Genomic DNA, 9757 nt, shown 5'->3' on the forward strand with positions numbered 1-9757 from the left:
GACCCAAGCCAACTTATATATACGAATAATATTTGGATTACGCAAAAGAAGAATAATCTAATTCTAGGAGTCGCCAGAGAAAAAAATAAATAAACCCTAGGGCAAAAATTGAAATATTAATCAGTCTGTCACGACCTAAAAAATAAACAAGTTAATTTTCGGGCTAATGGATTATCAGGTTAATTAATTAACTAACCTAACTCGGATTCTCCCAAGTCCATACCAAATCGCAACTTAAGGTTCAAATAATTAACATGCAACGTGTTTTGAATTTGGAGTCGCCACTAATCATTTTCGGTAGGTTGATTAGAAACCTAAATAAAATAGCGGGAGAAAACTATCTTATTTCCGCGAACCGGAGATTTTGAATTCGGGGATTTGGTTACGCTAGATTACTCTAACGCCCTTTCGGTACCATTTTCATGAAAAATATTTGATTTGGCAATTTTGATGGATTTTACTTGAAATTCAAAGATGCAATTTTTTGGTTTTTTCTTCTTTTTTATGGGGATGTAAAACATTGAACTTTGTACGATATACACCATGGATGATTTAGAAAGAAAGAAAACGCAGCCAATCACGAGTATTTACAAAAATAAATTAACATGTAATAATGCTAAATTTTGGGACACGTGACATGTCTAAAATAAACAAACAAATGTTCACACCAAACGATTACATTTTTGTAGATCGAGATGGAAAGGGTTACCTTCTATTCCACAAAATCTTACTCACGTACACGTTATGGCTTCCTTCAAGATCTCGGAGTTGGAAGAACGTGGCTATCGTCGAAAAAAGGCAAGCAGTGGCGTTGTTGGATGGCGAGAGGCGAAGTACGTGCCGGGACTCGTCGAAGATGATGCTCGACTAAAACTCTTTTCTTCACTCTCAAATTTTCTCTTACGATTTTTCTCAAGAACTCTCTTTTTTCCTCTCTAAAGAATTTCTCTCACAAATTCTCTCAATTCTCTTCCACTCTAAAACTATCTCAATTCTCTTTCACTCCCCCTTCAATTCTCAAGAACTCTCCCCCTTTTATAGCCAAATTTCTCCATCATCTTCCCTTCTTCATCTTCTCTTCATCATCTTCTCTTCATCACCTTCCCTTCATCATATTCATCTTCTCTTCTTCATCTTCCCTTCACCATCTTCCTTTCATTATCTTCTCTTCTTTATCTTCTCTTCATCACCTTCCCTTCATCATCTTCCCTTCATCATCTTCCCTTCTTCATCTTCTCTTGGTATTTGCAATGCAGTCCCCGAAGTTTCAAGTATTTGCAATACAGTCCCCGAAGTTTTAAGTATTTGCAATACAGTCCCCTGAAGTTTCAAATCTTCTCGGTATATTTTTCCATCCCGTGCCTAGTCTAGACGCATGCTAAATTAAGTGTTCTCGCTTGCCCAATTATATGCCAATGCAATGTACGCTAAAAATAAATATATGAGATGATTTTTTTTTATAATTTTTATGCAAAAAATAGATTAGTCAAAATTTAGGCGTCAACAGCTGCCCCTCTTTGAGTGGAGGCTCGTAGAGGTTCCGTTCAAAGACAAAATTGAATCCTAAATTTTGACAAAGGCAAATTATGGATGAACTTTTTGGCGGGAGTTTTAATCCCATTTTTTATGTAATGAAGTGATGCATGATATGCAAGATCAGTAAATAACATGTGTCAAAACTTCTCATTTTTCATGTTAGAGAAACCTGCACATGGATCGCATACAAGAATACCTGTTTTACCAAATTTCTCGTAAGCTAATGGTTCTCTTAATTTCCAAGCTTCTTTTTGCAGATGCAAGGATTTTAAGGTATCGGTGCCTTATCCGTTATCAGAGACTTCTCCCTAATGCAAGACAGCGCAAGATATGTGTGTCTTTTGAGATCACAAGAGCTACGTCGTTGTGAGTCGAAAGAAGTGAAATCAAGTTCACAAGAGCTACGTCGTTGTGAGTTGATTAAATGTCGAAATCGCCAAAGTGCATATGTCTTCACGATTCGACAAAGGGAATCAAAATCATAAGAGCTACGTCATTATGATTTGGTTTGGATCAAAACCATGGGTGCTTATGTCTTCATGATTTGATAAAGGAGCCGAAAATCATAAGAGCTATGTCATTATGAGCCGACTAAAGGTCAAGATCACCAGTGCATACGTCTTCGTGATTCGAGACCGAAATCATAAGAGCTACGTCGTTATGATTTGATAAGATGTCAAGATCGCCAATGCATATGTCTTCACGACTCGACGTAAGAGGCATACCGCCCGAATTGACCAATGTTTGATAGGAGCACCATTGAATGGAATCGATAAGTACAAAAGGGGCATATTGCCTCGAATTGAATCATAACAACTATCATCAGAAGAGTTGTTAATTTGAAAAGGGGTTCGGAAAACTTACCCGGGTTCTCCAAACGATTAATCAAGGAACGAAACAGATTGCTGTATCGTACCTGGTAGGTATTTGCCAGCAAAACTTGCTCATTCAATAATCCTTGGATGAATTTCGAGACCTTGGGAGGGAACTCGAACATCGGGAATGTATTACGTATCATAGAATGTCAGAGGTAACACACACAAACATATTCAACAATGAGTATAATGCAATCACTCATACTATGGTTCATGCATAACCATTCTGTCAAGTTTGCATTACCAATTTTGTCCAGGGAGGTTCTCACATGACGAATACCTCGAATGTGAGCGGAATGGGGGACTTCAAGTCCGAAAGGGCTTTCTCTCACTCTCGAGAAAAGCTATTTATCCCGTCTCGCAGGATTCAAGAGAAATCACTCAATCTTTCCATCATCGCATTCGATAAGGATCCAAGTAATCTCGCAATTGATACGACCGAGCCGATCCGGGAGGTCTTGATTAGGACCGTAATGAGGGCTAGGTCAAAGGTTTACAAAGGGGACTCTAGTTGAGTCAAGGCTGTTGAAATGAATTTCTTCATCATTTGCTCCGGATTTACAAGTCAAGAATCCTGCAAAAATGAGAGAGAAATAATCTTGCTCGAACTTCTTCGAGTGATGCTTAAAATCATTTAACTCTACGTTAACTCAAGTGCCCTAATCGGAAGAGACTTTGGATGGTTATAACGTAGGCTAGGATTGGGGACCGAGGAACGAAAAGGCTCGTTTTGGCTCATAAATTAAATGAGAAGGGGCTTGACGTTGGTGATCGTCGCCGACTAGTCACCGATCATGGTCTTCCGGAAATGTCTTCGTAAAGAATTCCATCATTGAATGAGGGATGGTAATTTTCTATTGAAAATTGCACTTTACAAACTGATTTCTTGGGGAGTCTTCTTCACAACAAGTGTCTGTCAAGGATTTGCAAGAGACACAATGCAAACATATACATGGAATTTACAACTTAACATGCAAAAATGTACATTCAAAATTCAGAAGTACTTTACAAATAAATGTGCATTGGCCTTACTTTTGGTAGGGACTTTGCTTTTCCTATGCTCGAAATTTTCATATGAGATCGCCTTTGCTTTTCTTACTCCCGACTCTCATTTTTCTTTTTTCTTCTCTTTTTTCGAGAAGAGATTTCTTTTCCTTTTTCTTTGAGAGCTCTTCGACATCTCTTTATTTTGCTTTTTTTTTTTTTTTTTTTTTTTCGAGAGCGGGCCCTTCTCCTTTAAGTTGAGTTTGCCTCTTTTTTTTTTTTTTTTTTTTTTTTTTACAATCCAATGATTTTTAACCAGGAATTACAACAAACATAAACATTTACAAAGAAAAATTATGTAAACATAAAAAATCTAGCATACAAGAAATGAGTCCATTCGGGAATTCTCTCGTTGACCCGACCATCTCCAATTCTAATCCTTGGGAAAATGCTATCTTCGTCTTTGGAATGAGCAAATGATCACCAACAGGGGTTTAAGAAATGAATTTGCAGGCTCAAGTGGGCTATGCAAAGAATGAAGTGTATAGATAGAGAAGTGAATGCTCTTCATCATCCTAAGGCACTTGAACTAAAATTCGAGTATAAATGCAAAGAAACACCCGAAGATTAATGTTAGTCCGAGCAAGAAAATTTCTAACCATTTACCTCGTGTTGCTTGCTAGAATTAACCCGTCCGGACCCCGATGTGGAGTGGTTCTTGACGGGGTAAAGAAATGAAACCATCGCTCAAAAGGGGTAATCAATGGATCACCCGTAGTGTTTAGATAGAGAAATGAACGCCTCCGTCACTTCGGTTATCGTACCTTTCGCGAGAAAACTCTTTACCTCGGGGAATGCGGAATTTTGCCACCGTTCATCTCGCTCTGAAAAAAATTGGACGTGTTTGGGAAATGATTGCCTTTCATCATCCTCGTCATGCCCCATTCCATACATCCGATGTATCTTATGTAGTTCATGTTCCTTATTCAGAGTTGGTAAATTAAATATGAGGAACAAGGTCATGCACAAACTATGCAATGTATGAGTGTTTTTGAGCATATAAAATGTAGCAACTTTTTATCTTGGTGCAAGCACGTAAGAAAATTTTTAGGGGCGTGGATCGTGAGTTGCCCCCGCTCATGCAAATGAGTTGCAAAACTTTATTGTCTACTTCGAGACATGAGATTGTCAAAGGCTTCAAAAAATTTCTCAGTTCATTAATTTTAAAGAGAAGGGATACTTCCCTATCCGGAAAGGCAATGACCCCCGTAAAAATCAAAAGGGAAAGCGTCAATGTACGTTCTCATGTTCTAAACGAGTTGAAACGATACCGCTTTACCCTTGTACGAATTTCTTGTGAACTTTGAATTGAAAAGATTAACTCATCTGGATCGGATTGTATGTCCGGGATGTTATATCTCCGATTTTGTAACCATTGGGCTGAGCTTCAATCGGCATTGAATCGCGAAGCAAAAAGGTTTTTATTAATCTTTGTACATTGATGCCAAATCCCAGGGATCGAACCCGGGACGCCTCGGACCACTGTCATTCCCCCAACCACTAGGCTATGGTGATGTCATGGCGTCCATGGTTGGTTCGCTTTTTGCTATATTGTCCTCAAAACAGTTGACAATCCCCCGTTGAGAATGAAATAAGATTAAATTAGAGTTTGAAACGACTAAAAGCCAATTGGGACGATACGGAGTTACCCATCTTTGAGCCCGCTTGGTCTTTTACTCGTATTCTCCCAAGTAAGGCTATTCGGAATCTCTCTTTACGGATGTTCGGGGCGTCGTCCACAAATTGATTTGCTATGTGCCTAGCTTAGTAAGGAACTTACGCATTTGACAAGAGAGGAGAAAATTCGTCCTTTAACTCTAGGCAAATTCTAGACAGGTTAGAAAGTAAAAAAATATCCCACGTAGGGGAACTATACATGGAATTAAAGGAGTATTCATGCGAGATTGGTTCCACCTCTCTTGCTTGGCCACTTCAACGATCAACTCGATTCTCGTCTTGGACTAAACACCAACAATCGTTGTTTGAAGACCCATAATAACTTGCTTCGGATCACGGCTCTCCGGAGGTCCTTCATTTCCAAACAGGCTCATCAAGGTAGCAAGCTCATCATCAAAGTAATCTTCTGATTTTTCGAGCAATTGATACTCGAATTGGGCATTGTTACTTGCTAACACGGTGACAGATTGCCGTGAGAGCCCGACTCCTTAAGCTTGAGCCTCCGTCGTTGCTCGGGAACTTGTAGGGATGATCAACCGGTCTCGCTACTAGAACCACCAGCGGAAGGTTGGTATGACCTGTATTCTTGATTGGGAAGTGGCCGGGTACCTTTTGCTCGTAGATTTTCCCCGAATTGATCTTCCAGCCAACTCCGGTCCGGTCGCCTTGGTCCCAAGCTGCATCGTGCTTCCTCGCCTTATCTCTAACCCTTTGAAGGTGATTTGTGACACTTTGCATGGTGAGTCCGTCTATATTCATCATTTTATGTACAGCCAAAGTGGTCGTGCCGAATTGATTCCTAGTTGTCGAACCGCCTCAATGAATATAGAATGAAGCTTGGCGGACCAAAGGGGCCTTTTCTTTTGGACAAAATCGTCGTCGTCGCCTTGGTCGTGGTTTTTTTGTACAAGTAATTGCTTCCTTACAAGCATGCTGCCAAATGTTTTGGAGCACTTGAACGCAGATCGGCTTCGCAGACGTCTCGAGCACCATGCGATATGGCCCTCGTTATGAACTCGCTGATCATTACTTGCCGATACTACGATGACCTGTATGTCCAACTCGGAATCAATGATCTTTAAGAGATCGAAACCGTCCATGTCGATCCCTACGACGACGGTGTGACGACGACGTCAAAATCATATTTGTACCGCCTCGCACTTGTAAGGCATCCGTTGCTTTCGCATTAGCAAAAACCCCGTACATGCAACTTCTCAAAGATAGCAACGAGGATTGAGAGGGAAACGGGGTTGCCATCAATGACCATGACTCATGAGATCTTCAGGATAGGAAGGTTCCCATACTTCCCTCTGGAATGAACGTGTTTTTCTTTTAAAACCTTCCATATGTAGATCAAAAATGGCTGTTTCGACCGCAGACCGAGCTTTAGATGTTCTCGACTTGCAAAACAATCGTCCGAAAATCACAAAAGTGATGGTGGTCTTTCGTGACGAGTTCCGGTGGTCATTTATAAATTTTTTCTGATCTCGTTAGTCTCGCATATAGGTTCTCGCTTTTTCTACGAAAGAGGACAACTTTTTCTCTCCTTTCCGGTCTTAGTGCCTTGGATCCATTTCGTAATAACTCTTGCCTCTCACTCAATCTGTCATCTTTTTCCTTTTCTGATATGTAGGAGCCCTCAAATCTTTTCGCTTTCTCTATGAACGAGGCAGTTATTTCCTTCCTCGGATCTTTTCGGTTCCCCCTACGAACGAGGCGCTTATTTCCCTCCTCAAATCTTTTCACTTCCTCCCGAGGCGGTTATTTCCTCGAATCTTTTTGCTTTCTCTAATAACGAGGCAGCTATTTTTTCTCAAATCTTTTTGCATCTATCTATGTGAAGGCTTTTAATGCTTTTCCTTTCGGCGTTCAATCAAACTCGGCAAAGAATTCACGCATTTAAGCATGAAGATATTTGCGGATAGTACTGTTCTTTGCCCCTTGATTAACTCTAGGCGTAAAAGGAAGAATGTCTCACATGGGGACTTTGTAACAAACAAGACATTCATTCACGCATGTCTCTACTTCTCTTGAGAATTCATAAGGGCTAGCTAGTAATGCTCAAAAGAGTGATATTTTGAAAGCCCATAATAAAAACTCAAGCTTCATGTAGGCTACGTATTCGGAGTTTCATCGGTGTTGAATTGGCCGACTGTGACATCGGGAAACTCCAATTGTAGTGATGCATGTCACTTCCCTCGAAGGGCATCGGTTCTGCCTCCGCAAGGCCGACTTTCTGGGATGTATCCCCAACGAAATCCGATTGTGCGAGAACTTGCTCGGGAGGATGAATCGATAAATGAGCATTTTCAATGCTCGGATGTGGCTCATCAAGGAACATGCCACCAAAGGTGATGGGGTTGCTGCAGACATGGCAAATAGCGATGTTAAGAGCATCCCTATACCTCTTGATCTCCGCTCGAAGCTCTTCATTTTCTTCCTTTAGAGACGCAAGTTCATGACTTTCACTTCGAACCTTCACTCGGGCCCGCTTGTTTTGAAACCAAAACCTGACCTTCAAGGGCTCCATTCCTAGCTTCCGGCTCAACTCATTTTTTCGTTTCCCGTTCACGTAAGGGCACTCCTTAAAGGCAGCTTCGAGCTCTTTGATTTGATGTTTTCTTTTCTGGGGTTGACTACGGCTGCTGCCGCCGCTATTGTTGGTGCCGTTATCGAGATCTTGAACTTCACCGCCAAGGGAGTTGGGTTTTACGGCTTTTGCGGCTGGATCCGCCTCGAAATTCAGCAAGTTCATTCTCGGGGATGTCTAGGTTGGTTGCCTCCAGTAAGTGCTGGTAGCCTCCAAACATGTTGGATTGAAATACTTCTTACCGCCTTTTGTTCACTCTACTCTCCGCTGTATGCTTACTCTCTCCAAATTCTTCCGAGTAAACATGCATGTTCCGTAGCCTCCCTTTTAACGTGGATGAAAACCACTAAGCCGGTGCTTCTCCCAAGATTTCGTGTTTCCCGCTCCTGTCTTCTTCATTTCCTTCTAACATGGTGGGACCCTCAAATCTTTTCTCGCAAGATGCTTGTCCCTCTTTTAATATGACGGAACCTTTAAGTCGTTTCGCAACTTTTTCGAATTCGTGAGCCTCGAGATGGTAGATCCGTGATTCACGGACGAAACGTCCGTAATTTCACCCGAGATAATTAACTCGGCCCCCACAATAATTATTGCTATGACTTTTCCCGCCCTTTAAATTAGGATTTAACGCCGAGACGATTATCGCTTTCATATCTTCATCTCCAACCTTCTAAGCACTCTTTCGCATCCATTCTTTTTCGGTTGCTTCAACAACAATGGCCTCCCTCCCCGCACACGTCTTCTCGGCTGAGGTTTTGGCCAAATGGGAGAAACTTTATAATCTCCTAGGCCGGGGCTACTCTTATATAGCCAACCATCCGGAGGTCGAAACTGAAATTCGTCTTATGTTTAGGGATATGGACATTACTTCTATTCAAGGTACCAAGCTAGAAGAGGAATATAGGATCTTCCCTACCCTCTTCACTAACTTCCCGGAGGCTTACAATCACGCTCATCAAGATGTTACTTTGGCCTATCTTGTGAGGGCACGCTATCAGGATCGGACAGATAACTTGGTGTTGGCCGGTCTTGTAGCCGACAATTATAAGAAGGCCCTTGACTACGGTAATGATCAAGTCTCCTTGCTGGTTCGTGAGAGGAGAAACTTGGTGGAACGTTTGGCCATGTCTCGGACCATCTTTGAGCGTGATCCGCTCAATATTGTTTTGAAATTCCAATGCACATGGCTGGAAGAAAGGATGGACGATCTCGACCCTGGATATAGCCCGCGGGAGAATGTCGATCCATGACTTGGAATCATTGTCGAGTATCACGAGGACAAGGTAGCCGAGCTTAAAGAGAAATGTGAGCTCCTCCTCTTTAAGCTGGCGGATCTTGATTCTCGAAGCGATCGGTGTAGGCGGAGCATCAATTGTATGGAGGACCGGTTAAGCTCCTTTGTGATGCTCATTAGGGCTCGGTTTGGCTTTACGTTCCCACCCCGATGATCTATTTGTAAGGCTTTCGATGGATGAAACGAATGCAAGTTTTTACCGATTTCATCTTGGTCATCATATTTTTTCGCAAGATAACCCCTTTTACTCGTGAATATGTAAATCTCACGCTATCGAAGGCCGATTCAATTGGGCCGGAGAGACCCCCCATTCGAAACGATCTCTCAAAGAAAATTGGTAGCGATGAAACAAACGAATGCCCAAATGTGAACAACTTGTGAATCAGATTAATATTATAACTCGATTATGAAAACATCGGAGTAAATCAAGTATAATATTTCTTTACGGAGTCGAATTCACCGGGTTGGTAAATACACGACCATCCATCTCGGCCGGAATCAAAGCACCACCAGGGAGCACCTTCTTTACTATATATGGACCACCATAGTTTGGAGCAAACTTCCCTTCCCGGGAGTGGGACTATTGGCAACAATTTTCGCAAGACCAGGTCATTGATCCGAAAATATCGAGGCCGAACTTTTTTGTTGAATGAATTAGCAACCCTCTGCTGATAACACCGGCCATGACATATAGCCTTAATTCTCTTTTCATCGATCGGATTCAATTGGCTTGCCCTCTGC

The sequence above is a fragment of the Rhodamnia argentea genome, chromosome 2, assembly GCF_020921035.1.
Source record: "Rhodamnia argentea isolate NSW1041297 chromosome 2, ASM2092103v1, whole genome shotgun sequence".
Lineage (NCBI taxonomy): Eukaryota > Viridiplantae > Streptophyta > Magnoliopsida > Myrtales > Myrtaceae > Rhodamnia > Rhodamnia argentea.